This window comes from Cicer arietinum, chromosome 5 (genome assembly GCF_000331145.2).
Source record: "Cicer arietinum cultivar CDC Frontier isolate Library 1 chromosome 5, Cicar.CDCFrontier_v2.0, whole genome shotgun sequence".
Lineage (NCBI taxonomy): Eukaryota > Viridiplantae > Streptophyta > Magnoliopsida > Fabales > Fabaceae > Cicer > Cicer arietinum.
The window spans coordinates 44,537,769-44,545,486 of record NC_021164.2 but is presented as its reverse complement, the minus strand read 5'-3'; positions in this window follow the sequence as shown (position 1 = coordinate 44,545,486).

The window sequence follows — 7,718 nt, the reverse complement described above, 5'->3', positions numbered from 1 at the left end:
GAAGTATTATCCCCCTACAACGTCCGTTAAAACGGTTACCCTATAATTAATTATATACAAACTATTTATTTATATATTTTTACCCCAAAAAGAATAATAAAAAATTAAATTATTTACATTAATGAAAGAAGAAAAAAATATTTGTTTTATTAATTTGGTTTGACAAGGGTAAGACTTTGCTCCTACGTATCCACATGTGCAATATGGAAATCAAAACACACGTAGTTGTTCTTAGGTAGAAAATATTTGTGTGTTGATCTATTATATTATTATTTTTTATTTATATATGTATTAAAAAATAAAAATAAAAATCTTACTATAATAATAATGATGATAAATATAATAATAATAATAATGATAATAATAATAATAATAATAATGATAATAATAATAATAATAATAATAATAATAATAATAATAATAATATTTGTCTGTTTTAAAGTAAAGAAAAAGAAAAAAAACGCAACGTGGCGGTATGTGAACGAGACAGATGGACACAACGGTGAAATAATCTGTTAAATGATTTGCTCGTACGTTGTCGGATCTGTTGTGATACAAAGGCCACTAACGATTGAAAGTGAATAATATGGTGCAGAGAGCGAGGATGAATTTCATCCGGCGGCGGCAACCATTAATTCTAATTTTAAGGGTAAAAACATTTATCTGTTATAATTTTTTTTTTGATAAAGACAGTATTATGAATTTTCTATTACATTACAATATGATGAAATTTGTTTTCTTGATCTATAGACATCAATTAGTTATATTTTTTATTTTATTTTATATTGCAAAGAAAACAATTCTAGGATTAAACGATTTAAAAAATAAAATGAAAACTTAACATATGAGTTTATTTTTTATAAAAAAAAAAAAAGAAAGAGAAACAATATATATATTTAGAAAAATACAAAAAAAATTAGAATTAAAATTCTTCTAAAAATTATTGTTTGGACAAAATTAGAATTTGTTATCTTTGCTTATTATTACTTTGATTCTCAAGTAAATTCTAAGTAAAGAGGGGCAGCTGTTGACACCTAATTTTGTCCGATTTTTACTTTTTATTAAAAAAGGAAATAATAATTATAATAATAATAATAATAAATATATAAATAACCAAAAATAAATTGATTGATGGTCATAAAAATCAGAATAATGGTGATCAATTGAATAGAAAAGAAAATCGATGAAATGAATCAATGACAATAAGAATCGGTATAATTGTGGCCAATTAAAAGAAAAGAAACCGAAAAAAATATATTAATGGTAATCAATTGACAATTATTCTTTTGTCTTTTGAAATCTATACCCAAAAGTCTATAAATAGTCTGCCATAAGAAGACAAAGGGGAGCACAATTGGAAACACAAATTGAGAGCACAAAAAAAATAGAGAGATTAATTAAAAAAAGAGAAGAAGATAATCTGATATTGAAATAATCAGTCTAATAAGGTATTATTTTCTTATTCTTTTCTCTATTCTGCTTATTAGTTTTTTTTTGTATTTTTTTAAATATATATATTGTTTCTCTTTTTTTTTTTTTATAAAAAATAAACTCATATGTTAAGTTTTCATTTTATTTTTTAAATCGTTTAATCCTAGAATTGTTTTCTTTGCAATATAAAATAAAATAAAAAATATAACTAATTGATGTCTATAGATCAAGAAAACAAATTTCATCATATTGTAATGTAATAGAAAATTCATAATACGTCTTTATCAAAAAAAATTATAACATATAAATGTTTTTACCCTTAAAGTTAGAATTAATGGTTGTCGCCGGCGGATGAAATTCATCCTCGCTCGCTCCATCATATTATTCACTTTCAATCGTTAGTGGCCTTTGTGTCGCGACAGACCTGACAACGTACGAGCAAATCATTTAACAGATTATTCACCGTAGTGTTCATTTGTCTCGTTCACATACCGCCACGTTGCGTTTTTATTTTTATTTTTTTTCTTTACTTTAAAACAGACAAATATTATTATTATTATTATATTTATCATTATTATTATTATTATTATTATTATTATTACATTTTTATTTTTATTTTTTAATACATATATAAATATAAAATAATAATAAAATCGGTCAACACGCAAATATTTTCTACCTAATAACTACGTGTGTTTTGATTTCCCTATTGCACATGGGATACGTAGGAGCAAAGTCTTACCCTTGTCAAACCAAATTAATAAAACAAATATTTTTTTCTTCTTTCATTAATGTAAATAATTTAATTTTTTATTATTCTTTTTGGGGTAAAAATAAATAAATAAATAAATATAATAATAATAATAATAATAATAATAATAATATTTGTCTGTTTTAATGTAAAGAAAAAAAAAATAAAATAAAAAACGCAACGTGGCGGTATGTGAACGAGACAGATGGACACAACGGTGAAATAATCTGTTAAATGATTTGCTCGTACGTTGTCGGATCTGTCGCGACACAAAGGCCACTAACGATTGAAAGTGAATAATATGGTGCAACGAGCGAGGATGAATTTCATCTGGCGGCATGATAAATATAATAATAATAATAATAATAATAATAATAATATTTGTCTATTTTAAAGTAAAGAAAAAAAAAACGTAACGTGGCGGTATGTGAACGAGACAGATGGACACAACGGTGAAATAATCTGTTAAATGATTTGCTCGTACGTTGTCGGATCTGTCGCGACACAAAGGCCACTAACGATTGAAAGTGAATAATATGGTGCAACGAGCGAGGATGAATTTCATCTGGCGGCGACAACCATTAATTTAATTTTAAGGGTAAAAACATTTATCTGTTATAATTTTTTTTGATAAAGACGTATTATGAATTTTCTATTACATTACAATATGATGAAATTTGTTTTCTTGATCTATAGACATCAATTAGTTATATTTTTTATTTTATTTTATATTGCAAAGAAAACAATTCTAGGATTAAACGATTTAAAAAATAAAATGAAAACTTAACATATGAGTTTATTTTTTATAAAAAAAAAAAAGAGAGACAATATATATATTTAAAAAAATACAAAAAAAAATACTAATAAGCATAATAGAGAAAATAATAAGAAAATGATACCTTACTAGACTGATTATTTCAATATCAGATTATCTTCTTCTCTTTTTTCTAATTAATCTCTCTATTTTTTTTGTGCTTTCAATTTGTGTTTCCAATTGTCAATTGGAAAGAAATGGAGAGCAAGGATAAAGGAATTAAAATACTTCCTCCTCATTTTGTCAATTTTACACAAATTAAAAATTATAAGTTATTTTATAAAAATATCTTCTATTAATGGTATAAAAAATATAAATTAAAATAATTAAAAAATAAGAAAATAATATATGCAAATAGCATAATAGGAAAAAAAATTATTTATAATTCATTAATATTATAAAATAGCATATTATTTGAAACAAACATATTTTGCTATCCTCACGGGGTAAATTTTTTTAGTAGCAGTAAAACACCTTTTAATGCTTTTTAAATACTTTTTCTCTCATGGGTTAAATTTCTAATGACACTCGATATTTTATTTTCTTAATGTATTTTGTTTTTACAATTGTTAATGTATTCTTTGAGTGGCACTATAATATTTTTTATTTTTATTTTATTTTATTTTTATTTTTATTTTTATTTTTATTTTGACTAAACCGAACAATAAAAACTATTTATCTTTTGAGATCTAAAATATATAATTTGTTATGGTAGATCTACAATATATTTAAGGATTACATCTTACAAAATGATAAATTTTCATACCTATTTTTTCTATTTATTATTGATTGACCCCTAACCTAACAAATAAGTCTTGTTATTTTGGAAATAGATTCTAAAAGATTACGTGAGTTCTATATAAATTTTATGAAGTCATAATGATGAAAATATGTCGGACCATTATATAATTTTCAAGCTAGATACTTTTTAGAAAGAAAAAAAGTTCAAATTAGATCATACTTTTTTTAACTCACGAGGTCAATATTTTCTAAAAAGAGAATTTTTATGGTGCATGAGTCAATTTAATATATACGGGTATATTTAGTTTTTAAATTAATAGTTAATTGAGTTTTTTTAAATTATTTCCTATAATTTATATAATTATACTAAATAAATATTATTTATCCAGAAAAATAAAATAAAATAAATTGAAAAAAAAATTGTATTACTCATAATAAATTGCAAGTAGTGTACTTATATACATGACATGAAAGACACCCTCTTTAAAATAGTTGGAAAAAAGAAAAGCAAAAAGCAACAATCACATAAAAACTCAATAAAATAGAAACTTCATGTTTGTACTTAACAAAATATGAAAACTAGGGATGACAAAATAATTAATTTATCTATTACCTATCGAACTATAAATCCATCCACCACACAATAAAATGGTTAATGAATTGGATTCAAAATCCGGACGGATTTGATCCATCCAACCTTCTTTTAAAAATCCAATTGATGACATGTATTTTTCAATGCAATCCATTAGATTACATATATTTATTTTAAAATATATACACTTAAGAAACTATTATTATATAATTATATTTTTATTTCAAAAAAATATATTTTTCAAATAAAAAATTGTTTCATTTTTACACAAATATATTGTTTCATTACTATTTTAAAAAGATAGAATTTTTTTATATTATATTAAAAACTATTTTTATAATATTCTAACTAATTAATTTTAAATTAATTTAATTTTTAATTTTAAAATTGATTTTTTTTATTATTTTAAAAAAATGGTAAAAAAGAACTGATTATTTTATTTATTTTGTACAAACAAACAGAATTATTTATTATTTTAAATTAATTAATTTTCATTTCAAATTAACATGATAATTTAAATATTATAATTTCTTAAGTAATAAATTATTAATAATAAAAGGTGATGGGTAGTGGCTAGACGCCGGATCTCCGCCGTCAACCGCACTTAACCACTACTTTATTATTAATTTAATAATAATAACTATATTATATTTAATTATTTTTAATTTAATTATAATTTAATTATAATTTTGATCTCTTTATTATTACTAATTTATGAAATTAGTCTCCCTACTTTAAAAGTCGATAGTTTTAGTTCATTCCTCAGATTTTTAAACTAAAAAAATGACAATTTGCCATATTTTTAATTATGTAACATACAATTCTATAATATAAAACCATCTAAATGCATTAATTATTCATATGTTATTAATTAAATTAAAAATATGAAAAAAAATTAAAGTTAAAATATAAGTTTTTATGCGCTTTATTCCAATTTCATGAGTGTTAATCATTCTACATCGTCGTATCATATGTTACATTATTTAAACTATCTCACGTCATCATTTTTTAGTTAAAAAATCAGAGGGATGGACTAAAACTGTCGACTTTAAAAATACAAGGATCAATTTCGTGAATCAGTAAAATTAAGAGGACTAAAATTGCAATTAAACTTTTATTTTTTTACTAAAAATATAATTATTATTTAAAAAAATGTTTTTGAAGAATAATATTTTTTTATTATATAATTTAAAACAGTAATTAAAAAACTGTTTTTTTTTTTATTTAGGAAAAAGTAATTATATTCTTTTAGTAACAAAAAAAAAAGTTTTTAAAATTCTAGATTAAAAATAATACAAAAAATATTTTTTGAAAAAAAATTGATTTTTTTTATTTCTTGCAAAATAGTTTTCAAAAATAAAAAATAAAATTATTTAAAAAATATAAAATTATATTGTTATTGTATATATTAATCTATTAAAATGTTAAAAAAAACCATTCGATGGATGTCCATCCATTAAAATAAGATGATGGATAGATGAATGATTTTTATTTTTAATGAACAAATTAGATTGATTTTTTAAAAAAGAATTTTAGTGTATTGGAAATGAATTAAGAAATTATTTTTATCCAACTATTATCATCCAAATCCATCCAATTCATTCATTTTGCCACCCCTAATGAAGACGAGCCATAACAATCATCCCCATAGCATACTTAACCTAAGAATAAAGGCTGAATGTCAGTTTTACAAATAAAGACAAATTCAAGGAAACTTAGCAAAACCTCAGACAACTATATTTTTCTAACTCATATGTTTCAAGCTCCAAAGAAAACTATAAATATAGAAGTAGTCATCCTCAAACATAAAATAGAATCACTTACAAGAAAAGAATGAAATTATTCAAGCTTATCATCATTATCTTCATTCTACACAAACTTTTCCAAACTTAAATAAACACGAGGAACATTTTTATTGAGTGTGTTAAATACGACTTCATACCACTATCTTATCTCAGAAATTTGTAATTAGATTTCTAACAAATCAAACACATTACTACTTGTATATCCTAAAGTAGATATAAAATTGAGTTATTGTGTAAACTTGATAAGGCTAGTAAAATACAATGTTGTAAGTCTAATGAGGCTAAAAAAATACATAGTTGAAAAAGTGCACATGAGAGGACTAGTATTTGGGCACGAGTGAAAGTTTATAACAAAGTTGTGAGGACTAGAGTAACCAATATTAAATGAATCGATATAAATTTGAAGGTGCTAGAAAACACAAGAAAGGGGATTTGAATTGTATTTTGCTGTTTCCAAAAATTATTTTAGTTGTTTAACCAAAAAAATATGTTTAAGTAAAATAAAGTTGATTCATAAAGAACTTATATTAAAATAGCAGAGAGATAAAAGGGGACACGAGGATTTTTGTACTAGTTCACAACAGACTGTTGCTACATCTAGTCCTCCCCTTACAAAGAGATGTTGCCTCAATATATCTGATGACTTAATCCACTATTTAAGCAATAGCATACAAGTATGATTTACTTTGTCTCTTCGGACTTTGAGTATTTTCTTACGTCTCTCTAGACATTTACCATTATCATCGTTCTCAACTTTATGGCAACCTGCCGTGGAGGTTCGTAAGTATTGTTATACATTTACAGGTACCTCTTGCGGATGAAAGAATTATTGCCACTATTAGGTTGACTTTCATTAGTTCCATTTTGTGTCTAAATTGATACAACATATGCTTCTAGGATTTTGAATCTCATTCAGAGGATATTACATTTCAAGTCCTTTATCAATTCAAGTGTATAGAACACTTTGACTAATTTACATCAACTATAATCACTCTTACTCAGAGGATTTTTCATTATTTTCTTTTGATATGTTATAGACTTTTACATAAATTTTTCTTAACACATTGCCTTTTTCATTCTCTCAACCACTTTTTTATATTGATCGATTTCTATTTAAATATTGAGAAATGTTTTCGTTGAGAATGTTACCATTAAATATCTTGAATCACTATTTAAGACTAATCAGCCTTTAAGATATATCATTATATCTCTTTATAATTAATTCAGTGTATCTTGAATTAACAAGACAAACCTCAGAGGATGTCATGCATTTCTTTAATCAAAGGAAAAATACACCTTTGATGAGCAGAGGATGTTAGAATGTTGAACTTTTGTCAGAGCATTAACTTTATCACAGTGACTTGAAACGTTGACCATATAGTCAATTGGTTTACCTTTATTATGAGATGCAAAATCATCAGAGTGAGCTTGTAATCAAATTCATCAGAGGCGTGTTGAGAACGTGTTTAATAGATTCATACACAACTTTAACAAATTCTTCAGAGAATGGTGGACTTGATTAGTAAACCCTCTTTGTTTGTTCATTAGAGGATTTTGAAGGTGCAAACACGAGAAGGGAGGGGG